Source organism: Sus scrofa, chromosome 7, assembly GCF_054392235.1.
Source record: "Sus scrofa isolate SSC_HxYL_T2T_F1_AM1 chromosome 7, Sscrofa_HxYL_maternal_Yorkshire_Landrace_v2.0, whole genome shotgun sequence".
Lineage (NCBI taxonomy): Eukaryota > Metazoa > Chordata > Mammalia > Artiodactyla > Suidae > Sus > Sus scrofa.
In genome coordinates this window covers 84,791,692-84,807,686 of record NC_139389.1, presented here as the reverse complement: position 1 = coordinate 84,807,686, position 15,995 = coordinate 84,791,692, and the positions used below count along the sequence as shown (strand labels likewise).

At 42.5% G+C, this 15,995-nt stretch overlaps 2 pseudogenes; both read left to right on the top strand.

The window, feature by feature from the left end:
- The first annotated feature begins 3,137 nt into the window (after positions 1 to 3,137).
- On the top strand, positions 3,138 to 3,666 carry LOC100157923 (rho-related GTP-binding protein RhoG-like; annotated as a pseudogene).
- Positions 3,667 to 4,750: 1,084 nt separating this feature from the next.
- Positions 4,751 to 15,672, top strand: LOC102160893 (elongation factor 1-alpha 1-like; annotated as a pseudogene).
- The last annotated feature ends 323 nt before the right edge of the window (positions 15,673 to 15,995 follow it).

The following is a 15,995-nucleotide window of genomic DNA, read 5'->3' as shown; positions in this document are numbered from 1 at the left end:
TCTCCAGAGGGCTGCCTCATGACATGGCACTGCTTTTCCCCAGATATGCAATCTGAGAGAGGGGAGTCACAATGGAAGCCATAGTCTTTTTGTAACTTAATCTCAGAAGTGAAATTCCATGACTTTTGCCATATTCTATTCATTAGAAGCTAGTCACTGGGTCCAGTTCACACTCAGGGAGAGAGGATTACATGAGGTGATGAATAACAGGAGGCAATGATCACTCAGGGAGGACCTGTTGTGGCTTAGTGGAAACAAACCCAGCTAGTATCTATGAGGATTCAGGTTAAGGATCCAGCATTGCAGTGAGCTGTGGTGTAGGTTGCAGATGCAGCTTGGATTGTGCATGGTTGTGGCTGTAGTGTGGACCAGTAGATGTAGCTCTGATTTGACCCCTAGCCTGGGAACTTCTTCCATATGCTTCAGGTGTGACCCTAAAAAGAAAAAAAAATCAACTCAAATGTCTAACAGTGGTAGACCAGGTAAAATAAATTATGGCTTATTTAAATACAGTGCAATGTTAATAAGAAAATAAATGATTTACAGATACATGCAATAGGAAATGACTCTCACAGACAAAAAAGTGGGGAAAAAAATAAACACAAAAAAATCATATGGTATGATCTTGTTTACATTACATTCAAAGAGAGGAAAAACTGTGATAATAGGAGTCATGGAAAGGCTGCCTTTGCCGAGGAATGATGCAGTAACGACTAGGAAGGGCGCTTCCAGAATGTTGGTAATGTTTTAGTTCCTGACCTGGATTGTGATTACATGGGAGGTTCATTTCATAAAAATGTATGAGGCTGTACGCTTTTGGTGTCTGCACTCTTCTGTGTGCTTACTACAATTAAAGACTTTACCTTTAAAGAGGTTCTCCTGTGGCACAGCAGATTAAGGATCCAACATTGTCACTGCAACAGCTCAGGTCACTGCTGTGGCTTGGGTTTGATCCCTGGCCCAGGAACTTTCATGTCGTGGGCATAGCCAAAAAAAAAAAAGATTTTACCTTTAAAAAACTAACTCCCAAAAGTCAGAATTGGGTTTATTTGGTAACTTTTTATTTTGATATAATTTCAAGTTTACAGGAAAGTTGCAAGAATCATAGAAAACACTTCAATATACTCTTTCCCAGATTCACCAAGTGTTTACATTTTGCCCCATTTGCTTTATTATTCTTTCTGTGTATGTGTATTTGCTTTTTTGAACAATTATTATTTGAAATTATGTTGCAAACATCATAGCTATTTGCCCCTAAATATTTCAATGTGCATTTCCTATGAACAAGGACATTCTCTTACATAATTATAATAAAATTATCAAAATCAGAAAATTTAACATCAGTATGATACCATTCTGTAATCTACAGTCCATAGTAAAAGTACATAAATTGTTCAACAATGTCCTTCCTTTTTAAATACAGTCTCCAATTCCAGGATTGCATGTTACATTTAGCTGTCATGTCTCCTTAGTCTCCTTTAATCTGGAACAGTTAATCAGTTTTTCATGACCTGAACTTTTTTTGAAGACTACATCCCAGTTATTTGTAGGCAGTCCCTCAACTGAGATTATTTTGATGTCTCTGCATGATTAGACTGAGTTTATGCATTTGGATCAGGAATGCCAACGTATCAGTGCATCACATCAGAGGGAGAAGATGCTACTTGGTCTCCTTATTGGCAATATTAACTTTGGTTATTTGATTAAGACAGTGTCTACCAGGGTCTATCTTTCCCTTTGTAATCACTAGATAAATCTTGGAGGAGATAGTTTGAGACCGTGTGTCATGTTCCTTAGCAAACTCCTCCACAAATGTTGGCTTCTATTGATGATTTTTGCCTAAAACAATTATTAACGTGGTGGTTGCCAAGTGGTGATTTTCTAATTCCATCATTCCTTCCTTCCTCCTTTATTACATTCATTAGTTGGCATTCTGCTGGAAGGAGATTTTCCTTTCTTTACCTTTTACATATTTATTCATTCTTTTGTGTACATGGGTATGGATTCGCAGATTCTTAAGTTAGTGTATTATTATATTTCTATTATTATGAATTTTGAGGTTCTAATTGATCCCAATTTTGCTAATTGGAGGATAAATTCTTGACCTGACTTAGTTATTATTAGCCAAGTGACCTTATACTCTGAAATTCCCTCACATGGAAATAAAAAATAGACTGTGAATTTGAACTGTACAACTCAGCTACAACAAATGTGTAGGGAAAAGGCAGTACAACACAAGAGAATAAAAAAGGGAAAATTAGAGAAGGGCTCTGAACCTTAAGAAGAGAAATCTCTCTAGTTTGAATCTTTAAGTTTCAGCAATGAGTGGTTAACACAAAGTAAATGACAGCAGCAAGGATGAGTTTTAAAGCTCTAGTAAAATCTGCCATGATTAAAATCAGGGATAAATTATAGTTAAAGTTCATAGAGAAACAACTTCAGCCTTCTTTTCTTTGTTGTAGAGGCTCCTTTTTCCATCAACTCACAATGCTCAGTTTTCTTTCCATTTGGCCTAAGTCTCCATGATAAGTATCAACTAACAAAAGTAAAAACTAGAAGTTCACCTATAACTTAGCGTAATACAGAACTATCTCATTTATAAGAACAGATTTTTTCTTATTCTTATGCAGTCTCAGTAAGATGAGGACTTTTTCAAGTACTCACTATGAAGAGAATTCCTCTCAGACAGCAAGCTCTATTTTTGCATCTTGAATTATAAACATAAAATTTCCAAGAAGCATTCTACTTTTCAAAATCTAGATTATGTTAAATAACTCCTACATTTAAGAGAGAAAAGCCTGTCAAACTGGAGCTTTTTTCTTACATAGAACACTGTGAGGTGACAGCAAACACCTTCAGAACTCTAAAAACCTGACAAATAAAGTCAACACATACCCTTAGGGAAATACAAAGTAAAGGTCAGAAGACAGAACTTGACCATGGCCTCAATAATGGAATTAATGTAGTGGAGAAATTAGTAACTGAAAGGTTGAAATTTTGGAAAAGAAAGGGGATTGGGGCCACTGCCCTCAGCTCCCCCCAACCCCCACCCCTGACGCCCCCTGAGCAGAGGCTGGAAGGGAACCAGGCCAGAAGAGGAAGGAGGCATAGCCGCCACTGCAACAGCCCCACACATGATGCAGAGCCACAGGTGTGTGGCGGTGGGCGATGGTGCTGTAGGCAAGATGACGTGCCTGCTCCTCTGCTACACAAACAGCGCCTTCCCCCAAGGAGCACCTCCCCACAGTGGTCAACAATACAGTGCCCAGAGTGCAGTGGAGGGGCATCCTGTGAACTGGGACCTGTGGGACATAGAGGGCCAGGAGGAGTATGACAACCTCTGCACACTCTTCAGACGAGCGTCTTTGTCATGTTTCTCCATTGCCATTCTGCCCTCCTATGAGAATGTGTGGCACAAGTGGCATCCAGAAGTGGGCACCAAAAAGGGCCTGAGAGCCAAGCCTGACACCCTACGGTGTCTCTAGAAGCAGGGTCAGGCGTCCATCACACTGCAGCAAGGCCACGCTGGCCATGCAGATTTCTTCTGTACACTACTCCAGTGCTCAGCTCTGCAGCAGAAGGGTGTCAAGCAAGGCTTTGCAAAGGCTGTCCAGGCGGTACTAAAGCCTACCCATCAAGGGTGGGCGGTCCTGCATCCTCGGGTGACCCTGGCCCTCAGCTTGGAGTTGCCCTGCCCCCCTACCAGTTATGCCTTGGTGCCTTGTCTTCCCCCAGCTGTGCCTTAAGAACTAATTCTGGCACCCCTTGCTAGGGGGCTCCCCAAATACCTTTTTCTCCTTAAGGACACCCACTGGGAAAGGGGCCTTGGGCCCCACCCCTCTGGGAACACCAGATATTCTTGAGAGCTCACGCAGGCCAAGGTCAGCCCCCTCCCCAAGAAGCCAACCCAGTGCCCCCTCCCTACTTTCCCCTACTGACCAGTTGGTCCAGCTTTCCACACAGATGTTACTGCCTGTTGTGCCTTCTCTCAGACTGGAGCTCTTCCAATTGCTCCTGCCTTAAGATGCTCTCTCCCATCCCCAAAGTAGTAGCCAAAGAATCCTAGGAAGATAAATGTACCCTAACCTACCCCATGTGCCCAGGCCCTATGCATGCACTTACTGACTCAAGCCCCCACCCCATCCCCTCAGGGATCCTGGGGGCCTTTCCTACTCCCACCAGCATCAATAAAACCCCCTGTATCCAGTGGAGGAAAAAAAAAAAAAAGAAAGGGAATTGAAATGGCAAGCTCTGTTCAGAGAAGACACTACATAGGGACCATTATCTCTTAAAAGATTGGTTACTTTAACCAGCCTTGGACACAGTCAAATACATAGACCTTCCAAGTGAAGGATATTTTAACATCATTGGACAGCATCTTACAAAGCCTATTTGAGCAGCAATCAGCTCTTAGTGACACCCAGAATTCTTGCATGCCCTCTTCAAATTGCAACAGATATTGGAAATTAAGTTCCAGTATTTAGTCATCCAAACTATTTGAAGAGGTTAGAGCAAAAAGATGAGAAGAAAGTCATATGTTGTGCTATGAAAATGAGAAATGAGTGTTAAGGCAGGGTGGAGATCAATAGTGTCAAACGCCTCAACTATAATGGAAAAAATAAAAATCATAAAATAAAATTTAAAAAAAACAGTGCCAAATAGCACAGAGAAGCTAAGAGAATGAAGGCTAAGAAAAACCCACCATGTTTTGAGATAGGAAGCCAGGATGGCCTTTCAGTGACCAGTCCGAATGACAAGGACAGAGCCTGAAGGAACAGCACGGGTCAAGAGAGCAGAACTAGGAGTGACTGTGCATTGAGAAAATGGAGTTTCATTCCTAAACTTGCAATAAAAGGATGAGAAAAATAGGCTAAGAATTGCATCAAGGTCAAAGGAAGGTTGTGTATATGTGTATGTGTGTTTTCCAGCACAGGGAAGAAAGATTATGTCTGCAGGCAAAAGAGAGAAGAGGAAATTAAAGGTGCTTAAGCTAGACAAAAAAGCAGTTAATTAAGGGAGAAGATCTTTGATTCTAGATGTTGTAGCACCCCCAAGGGAGAAAACAAAGAGGACTGAGAACACAAGGATAGTTCAAACTTAAAAAGTGGAAATTCAGTTCTTCTGAGTTGGGGAGAAAGAGAGAATTATTTTGGAGTGAATTAAAAGGCTCATTTCACGTATCTTTTTTTTTTTTCCCCTGTGTTTGATTTTTTTATGTGGTAAAATATCCATAATATAAAATTGCCACTTTAACTGTTTTTACTTGTACGTTCAGTGCCATTAAGTACATCTACACTGTTGTGCAGCCATCACCACTCTCCATCTCCAGAACTTTTCATCACCCCATACTTGAACTCTGTACCCATTAAACGGTAATTTCCCATCTTCCCCTCCCTCTGGGCCCTAATAACTATTGCTCTGCTTTCCATCTCTATGATTTTGGCTATTCTAGGTACCCCATATAAGTAGAATCAGACGCTATTTGTCCCTTTTGTTTTAAGTTCTTTTTGGTGTGCCATTTCTGTCTTAAGGTACATTCTAAAGCTCATGGTTGTAAATGAGGCTTCTGGTATTTCCCACCCACTGTTGGTTATTTTTTTTTCTTTGCCATGCTTGTCTCTCTCTAACAATCCTTTTGTGGGGTGAAAAAGCAGCCAGAGATTAGCAAAGTGAGGGTTTGATGTCTCTAATTAGGATAGAAATGGAACCCTCCCACCGGTTCCTGCTGAGGACAGGAGGGCTGTGCTAACCTGTACTCCTTGGGATGAATGGATTCCCCTTTTAAGTTTCCAGTAACCACTGCCTTCTAAGTAAATCCCTTCCGGCCCAAAGAAAAACAAGTTGAAATGAATGATAAGTTTAGATGCTAAATTAGTATTCTTAATTTCTTTTTTTATTGTAGTTTTTCTATCATTTTATACATGGTCTTGGAAATCTTTTTGTGGCAGAAGTGTCACATGACCTTTTCTTAATTTTGTCTGGAAAGTGGGAGGTAAGAACCCCTGTTAAAAGAGAAGTGAGTAAGAGTTCCTGTTACGGCACAACGGAAAAGAATCTGACTAGGAACCATGAGGTTGAGGTTTCGATCCCTGGCCTCGCTCAGTGGGTTAAGGATCCCGAATTGCTGTGGCTCTGGCGTGGGCTGGCAGCTACAGCTCAGATTAGACCCCTAGCCGGAATCTCCATATGCCGTGGGTGCGGCCCTACAAAGACACACACACACAAAGAGAGAGAGAGAAGTGGGTACAGCTACTTGAGGGGCAGCCAGAGGGAACCAAAGGAGAGAAAAGGCTTAGAACAAGTGTGAGCAGTAAACTCCACACATAACAGACACCCAACACAAAGTAGCCACACAGTGGATGTTTGAATGAACTGATAAGACATTGAAAAAATAATGGTCAAGTAATAGAGTCTCATCTGTTCATTAGATAATAAGAATTTTTCATCATTTTTGTAATCTTCTGCAGTATCACTATCGTGTTGGCAGTAGATTGGCAGGACCAAAAGATGAAAAAGGAAAAATAAGTCAAGGGCTTTGATGTGACCTGGTGGCTTTCCCCAAAGGTCTTGGAGAAACAGTAAGAGCCCTGGGATACTTAGGCTTTCATGTGTAGCAATAACCCCAATATTGGGACAGGCTTGGAAACACCAGTTGAGTAAGAAGTTAACTATATCCCCCCCAAAAAAAAACCTTGGTATGAGCTTCATTTTAGCAGTGCTTTAATCATAAAATTATCATTATACTTTCAAGTTTGTGATTTTTTTTTCTAATTTTGCTACTTTTTTCTTCGTGAGTGCATGTGAAACCATTGTCCTCCATCTGCCCTTGGCTCTCCACTCCACCCATGGGGAGAATTCAAGCAGGCTTACAGTTTCCATCCTCACATCGGTACCAACAATGACAAACATTTTTCAGTTTCCCATCTCTCCCACAAACTCTAGTGTCATTTTCCCATTCATGGACAAGATAGTCCTACCTAAATATCCCACTGTCTTTGCAAATCCAGATAGCCAAAGCTAAACCTGACACCTTCCCTGAAATCCAGCTTCACTTCTGCAACAGTCAGGCTCCAGTCAAGAGACAGAAACCACATCAGTTATTTCCACAGAGAGAACTGGATATAGAGTTGTTAAGTTAGGTCTAAAATTGTTAATTCTCTAACCAAGAGGGCAAAAAGAGAACTCTTAAAATACGGCAGAAGTAGCAACCACAGAAAGCAGCTACTACCCGCACGGGGAGGAAACAACTGGGAAAGAGCTGGTGTCAGTAGAACTTTGAAGCTTAGCAAAGGGAATCCTAGAACTGAATTCAGAGATCCGAGGAGGGAGCACCAGACAGCTGGTGCTGGTGTCTCTGAGCAGGTGCTTTAAGACGAGTTCTGGAATTCCCATCATGGCTCAGCGGAAACAAATATGACTAGTATTCATGAAGACACAGGTGCAATTCCTGGCCTCACTGAGTGGGTTAAGGATCCGGCATTGCTGTGAGCTGTGGTGTAGGTCACAGATGAGGCTTGGATCTGGCATTGCTATGGCATAGGCCAGCGGCTACAACTCCGAATGGACCCCTAGCCTGGGAACCTCCATATGCCTTGGGTGCAGCCCTAAAAAGACAAAAAAAAAAAAAATTCTTCTGCAAGTGTTGGGGAAAATTGAAAATCAGATTCAGCAAATGCTAAGAGAATAATTGCTGAGGTAACAATACATGTCTGGGATGCTGCTCCTATGAAATGCAATGAGAAAAGAAGCCCAGAGGGAATAAGTGAATCCCTTTCCCCTCTCTAAGCTTCAGTCTCCCTCTAGCGCCCTCTACTGCCAGATTTGAACAAGGAGCCGGGGTGGAGCAGAAATGCAGTTTGTAGATTATTGCTGCGACTCACCCCCACCCAGCATCACAAAGAGGTCAGATTGGGGAGCTAAAACAATTACCTAATAACTGACACAACTTCTGAGATATGTTAGCTAGGGTCCAGCCAGAAAAGAGAAACCATTCAAAGGATGTCAGAGGAATTTTACCATAGGGAATTGGTACATGGGTAACAGAAGGGCAATGAAGTCAAAGAAAAAACAGGGAAGCCACCCAGAAATTCTTTTTTTTAAGAAACCCCCTAGATTCTCTCGTTTCTTTCTACACTCTTCAGCCAGTGACCCATTGCCAGTTCTTCAGAAGCCAGACGCAGGGAAATGTAGTTCCATGTGATAGAAGACAGGGAGGGTAAGAACAGAGAAGGATCTGAGAGCAACCAAGAAAATGACTAGTGCACTAATTTATCCAGGTATGTCAGTGACACTATTTTCCTGACTTTTCTGCTCAGAATCCTCAGTATCTTTAGTCTTTTTCGACCTCAAGTCCCACAGCCACTGATCTCCATTTTTCTCTTAAAATATCTCCAATATCTGTCCCTTTCTATCACATTGGCCTGGTGTAATTCAGGCCCACTTCATTGCAGATAGGGGTAATTGTGATATTCTCCTCCTAACTGGTCTCAGACTGCCAGTTTTTTTCTGTTACTGTCTATTCAGGAGTCAGCAAACTGTAGCCAAAGGTCTATATCTAGCCCACCACCTATTCTGTACATAAAGTTTTATTGAGACACTGCCACACCCATTTGTTCACATACTGTTTGTCACTGCTTTCACACAAAAATGACAGAGTTCAGTAGTTATGACAGACCACAAGGTCCACAAAACCTCCAATATTTGCTCTCCAGCCTTTAGCAGATAAAGTTTGCTGACCCCTGGAATAGAGTTGAGTCTGTTTTGTTCTGTTGCTAATCTTTCTAAAGTGCCTTCCTTGTATGATTTTCTGGCCTTCGAATTATTCTTCATGTCTACATAATAAAACCCCAAATCTACAGCTTATCATGATTTAACATTTTCCCAAGCCTGGTACTATATTACCTTAATTTGGGGGGGTGGGGGTGGTATTTTTTGTTTGTTTTCATGGCCACACCTGAAGCATATGGAAGTTCTCTGGCAGGGACTGAATCTGAGCTGCAGCTGCAACCTATGCAACAGCTGTGGCAATGCCAGATCCTTTAACCCACTGTGCCAAACCAGGGATCAAACCTGTGCCTCCACAGAGACCCAAGCCACTGCAGTTGGCTTCTTAACCCACTGTGCCACAGCAGGAACTCCTACCTTATTGTTTAAATCAGTGATTTAGTGAGATAATATATATAGCGTAGGACAATGCCCAGCACATAGTAAACAATAATTTAGGCATCATGGATCAGTGGGACAAAATAGACAGTCCAGAAATAAACCCACATACCTATAGTCAATCTTCAACAAAGGAGGCAAGGATATACAATGGACAAGAAACAATCTCTTTAGCGAGTGGTATTGGGAGAGCTGAACAGCCACATGTAAATCAATGAAGTTAGGGAGTTCCAGTCGTGGCTCAGTGGTTGACGAATCCGACTAGGAACCATGAGGTTGTGGTTTCAATCCCTGGCCTTGCTCAGTGGGTTAAGGATCCAGCTTTGCCAGGAGCTGTGGTGTAGGTCGCAGACTCGGCTCGGATCCCGTTGCTGTGGCTCTGGTGTAGGTAGGCCAGTGGCTACAGCTCTGATTGGACCCCTAGTCTGGGAACCTCCATATGCTGCGGGAGCGGCCCAAGAAATGGCAAAAAGACCAAAAAAAAAAAAAATCAGTGAAGTTAGAACACACTCTCACACCATACACAAAAATAAACTTAAAATGGCTTAAAGAATTGAATTTGAGACATAACACCACAAAACTCCTAGTAGGGGGAGTTCCCGTCGTGGCTCAATGGTTAACAAATCTAACTAGGAACTGCGAGGTTGCGGGTTCAATCCCTGTCCTTGCTCAGTGGGTTAAGGATCTGGTGTTGCCGCGGAGCTGTGGTGTAGGTCACAGACGTGGCTTGGATCCCAGGTTGCTGTGGCTGTGGTGTAGGCTGGCGGCTACAGCTCTGATTGGACCCCTAGCCTGGGAACCTCCATATGCCACAGGAGTGGCCCTAGAAATGGCAAAAAGACAAAAAAGAAAAGAAAAAAAAACTCCTAGAAGGGAACATAGGCAAAACATTCTCTGACATAAATTGCAGTGATGTTTTCTTAGGTCAGTCTCCCAAAGCAATAGAAGTAAAAGCAAAAATAGACAAATGGGACCTACTGAAATGCATAAGCTTTTCCACTGCCAAGGAAACCATAAAAAAAAATGAAAACCCACAGAATAGGAGAAAATATTTGCAAATTATACAACCAAGAAGAGCTTAATTTCCAAAATATACAAACAGCTCATGCAGCTCAGTGTCAAAACAGCAAACAACCCAATCAAAAAAAATGGGCAGAAGACCTAAATAGAAGACCTAAATAGACATTTCTCTGAAGAAGGCATGTGGATGGCCAGTAGGCACATGAAAAGATGCTCAACATCGCTAATTATTAAAGAAATGCAAATCAAAACTACGATGAAATATAAACTCACACTAGTCAGAACAACCATTATCATAAAATCTACAAGTAATAAATGCTGGAGAGGATGTGAAAAAAAAAGGGTCCCTCTTACACTGTTGCTGGGAATGTAAGTTGGTGAAACCACTGTGGAGAACACTATGGAAGTTTCTTAAAATCCTAAGGATAGAGCTACCATATGATCCATCAATCCCACTCCTGGGCATATATCTGGAAAAGAAAACTCTTACTTCAAAAAGGTACATGCATCCCAATGTTTACAGCAGCACAATTTACAATAGCCAAGACATGGAAGCAAACTAAATGTCCATTGATAGATGAATGGATAACAGAAGATGTGGTACAAATACACAATGGAATATTATTCAACCATCAAAAAGAATGAAATTATACCATTTGCAGCAATATGGATGGACCTAGAGATTATTATACTAAACGAAGTCAGAGAAAGACAAATATCATAACATCACTTATACAAGTGAACTTACTTACAAAACAGAGACTCACAGTCATAAAAAATAAACTTATTGGTGTGAAACAATTAATTGTCGGTGCTATCAAGATGGATTCCATTAAGCCACCCTACAGCCAGAAGAGATACAAGGAAATCATTAAAGAGGTCAGCACCTACAGTAAGAAAATTTGCTATAACCTGACCCAGTAGCATCTGTACCAATTTTTGGTTAGAATGGTGACAACATGCCGGAGACACATGCTAACATGCCTTGCTTCAAAGGATAGAAAGTCACCTGTAAAGATGGGAATGCCAGTGGAACCTTGCTGCTTGAAGCTCTGGATTGCATCCTGCTACCAGTTTGTCCAACTGACAAGTCCTTGTGTCTGCCCCTCCAGGATGTCTACAAAATTGGTGTTAGTGGTACTGTCTCTGTGGATCAAGTGGAAACTGGTGTTCTCAAACCTGGAATGATTGGAGTTCCAATTGTGGCTCAGTGGTAACGAACCCTACTAGCATCCATGAGAACACAGCTTTGATCCCTGCCTTGCTCAGTGGGTTAAGGATCCAGTGTTACAGTGAGCTGTGGTGTAGGTCACAGACACAGCTCAGATCCCATGTTGTTGTGGCCAACAGCTGCAGCTCCAATTTGACCCCTAGCCTGGGAACTTCCATATGCCACAGGTGCAGCCCTAAAAAGACAAAAATAAATGACTAGTATCCATGAAGTGGCAGGTTCAATCCCTGGCCTTTCTCAATGGGTTAAGGATCCAGTGTTGCTACAAGCTACAGTATAGGTCGCAGACACATCTCAGATATGGTATTGCTGCAGCTGTGGTATAAGCTGGCAGCTGCAGCTATGATTTGACCCTTGCCTGGGAACTTCCATATGCTGCAGGTGTGGCCCTAAAAAGAAAAAACAAAAACCTGGCTTGGTGATCACCTTTGTTCCAGTGAATGTTACAAATGAAGTAAAGTTGGAAATGCACCATGAAGCTTTGAGTGAAGGCTTTCCTGGGGACAGTGTGGCTTTCAGTATCATGAATGTGTCTGTCAAAGATGTTCATTGTGGCAATGAGGCTGGTGACAGCAGAAATGACACACAAGGGAGTTCCCATCGTGGCTAAGAGGAAACAAATCTGACTAGTAACCATGAGGACATAGGTTCTATCCCTGGCCTTGATCAATGAGTTAAGGATCTGGCGTTGCTGTGAGCTGTGGTGGAGGTCACAGACGAGGCTCAGATCTGGTATTGCTGTGGCTGTGGCATAGGCCTGTGGCTACAGCTCCAATTCAACCTCTAGCCTGGGAACTTCCATATACCATGGGTGTGGCCCTCAAAAAACCAAAAAAAAAAAAGTCTCACCAATGGAAGCAGCTGGCTTCAAAACTCAGGTGATCATCTTGAACTACCCAGGCCAAATCAGTGCTGGATACACACATGTGCTGAATTCTCACACAGCTCACATTGCTTGCAAGTATGCTGAGCTAAAGTAGGAGATTGATGGTCATTCTGGGAGAAATCTGGAAGATGGCCCCAAATTCTTGAAATCTGGTGATGCTGGCTGCCATCATTGATATGGCTCCCGGTATGATTCCATGTGTGTTGAGAGCTTCTCTGACTATCCCTCTCTGGGCCATTTTGCTGTTCATGACATGAGACAGGCAGTTGCTGTGGGTGTCATCAAAGCAGGGGACCAGAAGGCAGCTGGAGCTAGCAAGGACACCAAGTCTGCCCAGAAAGCCAAGAGAATGTTATCCCCAATACTTTCCACCCATTTTAATCAGTGGTGGAAGAATGGTCCCAGAGCTATTTGTCTCAATTGGCCGCTTAAGTTTAATAGTAAAAGACTAATGATTGGAGTTCCCATCATGGCTCAGTGGTTAACGAATCCGACTAGGAACCATGAGGTTGCGGGTTCGATCCCTGCCCTTGCTCAGTGGGTTAAGGATCCAGTGTTGCCGTGAGTTGTGGTGTAGGTTGCAGACACGGCTCGGGTCTGGCATTGCTGTGGCTGTGGTGTAGGCTGGTGGCTACAGCTCCAATTAGACCCCTAGCCTGGGAACCTCCATTTGCTGTGGGTACAGCCCTAGAAAAGACAGAAAGACAAAACAAAAAACAAAAAAAAAGTAGTTAATGATAACAATGTATCATAAAACCTTCAGAATTTCTTCTGAAATATATTTCTTCTAAATATATTTTGTAGACCACTTGTTTTATATGGGGCGGTTTTAAGTTATTAGTTTTTAAATTAGTACTTTTTAATGAACAATTTGACCAAACATTTGTCACAGATTTTTTTTTCTTTTTTTTGCTTTTTAGGGCCACACCCACATCACATGGAAGTTCCCAGGCTAGGAGCTGAATCAGAGCTAAGGCTGCCAGCCTACACCACAGCCACAGCAACACAGGATCCAAAGTGCACCTGTGACCTACACCACAGCTCATAGCAATGCGGAATCCCTGACCCACTGAGCAAGGCCAGGGATCGAACTGACATCTTCATGGATACTAGTCAGATTCGTTTCCACTGCACCAAGACAGGAACTCCTATGTCACAGAATTCTGAGATCCATTGAAAACAAGCTTAATGAGGGGAGAGAAACGTGCAAAAGACAGGCGACTTGCTCTCTGCCTCTAGAAATGTACAATCTAAAGGGGAAAAGAGGACCAATTCCCATGAAGAGGCAATAAAAACACACAGAAATAAGTCAGAAATTAGTGTAAACTAATATAAGCAGAACTCAGCTCTACTGATAAGGAAATGCTCGCTTCCCAAGTACAAATACCTACTCAAATAACACTAGAATACATTTCAAGTTATCTATTGCCACACAACAAAGTACTCCAAAACTTAGTAGCTTGGAACCAGGTCATTTTGTGTGCTTCTATTTTTCATGTTGGGCAAAGCCAGACAGAGAAAAAACAGCCTTTTCTTCTCCATATGGAGTCACCCAAAGTAGCTCCAGTAGGCTGAAGAATCAATTCCAAAACAGCCTTCTTCACATGACTGAAGAGTTGGGAACTGCTGGCTGGGAGCTGAGCTGGAGCTGTTAGTCAAGGGCCCAGTGTTCCTCCATATGGTCAAACTGTGCTTTTCACAGCATGGAAGTCTTCAAGTCAAAATTACAGTAGTGGCTTCCCCCAAATGCCCAAGCAAAAGCTATTGTCTTCTTAAGGCATAGTCCTAAAACACATTCTAAGGACTAAAGCAAGTCATAGGCCAACCCAGATTCAAGAGGAAGAAACTATCAGGGGTGCAAAATTTGGAGGCATGATTTACTTGGGGCACAAAAGTAAGTTTTTTACTTTTTTGTAAGTTGTTTTTAGGATTTTTTTTGTGGGGTTTTGGGGGGGCGTTGGTTTGGTTTTTTGTTTTTTTGTTTTTGTTTTGTTTTGTTTGGCCAAAAGTACTGTAGCTGTCACCACCTCTAACTGCAGTAATTATTTTTTATTTATTTTTTTGCTTGCCACACCTGCAGCACATGAATTTCCCGGGCTAGAGGTCAAATCAGAACTACAGCTGCCGGCCACAGCCACACCAGATCTGAGCCTTGTCTGCAACCTACACTATAGCTCACAGAAACACGATCCTTAACCCACTGAGCAAGGCCAGGGATCAAACCCACATCTGCATGGATGCTAGTCGGGTTCATTACCACAGAGCCACATTGGGAACTCCCTGATTTTTCAAAGTAACTTTAAGAATACCGTTTACGGAGTTCCCGTCGTGGCACAGTGGTTAACGAATCCGACTAGGAACCATGAGGTTGCGGGTTCGGTCCCTGGCCTTGCTCAGTGGGTTAACGATCCTGCGTTGCCGTGAGCTGTGGTGTAGGTCGCAGACGTGGCTAGGATCCTGCGTTGCTGTGGCTCTGGCATAGGCTGGCGGCTACAGCTCCGTGATTAGACCCCTAGCCTGGGAACCTCCATATGCTGCGGGAGCGGCCCAATGAAATAGCAAAAAGACAAAAAAAAAAAAATCGTTTATGATAGTATCCAACATACTTGACTGATAGGTAATACCCCCAAATTACTACTAAATCTGTATCATATTCCTTTGCCTTTTTTTTTTTTAAACCATTCCTGTCAGGTACATTTATAATCAGCCTAAACTAGCAATGATTGAAAGCATTTTGGGCTATCACATCTTTCCTAAAGCTACACTTTGTTATTCCAAAAGCACTCTGCTGTTTGAGAGGCTTTATAGGGTTTCTCACATAGTCAACTCCTATCTTTCTAAGCAGTACTTTTTTCCCCCCTTTAGAAGAAAGGAACTTTACCTCATATATCTCCAGAAATGATTTCAGTTTCAAGAACCCAAGCAACAGAGACTTAAGAGTCTAGACAACAAAGACCTTTATTTATGGTACACAACAAAATCTAGAATTAGGTGGTTCCAAGCTTGCTGCAGCAGCCCAGTGACATCATCAGCGTTCTTCTATCTTTCCATACAACCACCTTCAGCAGGTTACCTTTCAGCATCTTTAAAGACTTGCCCCTCTGGAGTTCCCTTTGTGGTTTAGTAGGTTAAGAACCTGACATAGAGTCCATAAGGATGCAAGTTTGATCAATGACCTCACTCAACGGGTTGAGGATCCTGTGTTGCCACAGGTCTGCAGCTGCAGGTCTGATTCATCCCCTAGCCCACAGGTGCAGCCGTTAAGTACAAGAAAAAAAAAGATGTAAAGATTTATGCCCTCAGTGTCACAAGATTCTCCTCAACCAGACCCTACTGGGGGAAAGGAAAAGGGAAGTATGGCATCTCCTTTTAAGCTTTGTCTGGGAGATATATATTTCCCTCAATTTCTGTCAAACTCCAGACCACTCTCAAATTTCACTTTATCTGCGATTGCAATATTATCTAGCAACAAGAATTGAACATCACTGGGCAAGAAAAACCCACTCCAAGTACAGCCAAGACCTGACGTGGCGAGGACGCTTTTTAACTTAACAAATCACAGAAGAATCGCAAATTTAGAGGACGAAGGAAAAGCCCCCAGGATCACGCAGCCATTAACGAAAGCCTGTTAGAAGGCTCTGAACTTCAATCTCGGGAGAACACCCTCTGCGAGATCTTGTTAAAGCAGCTCTGTGT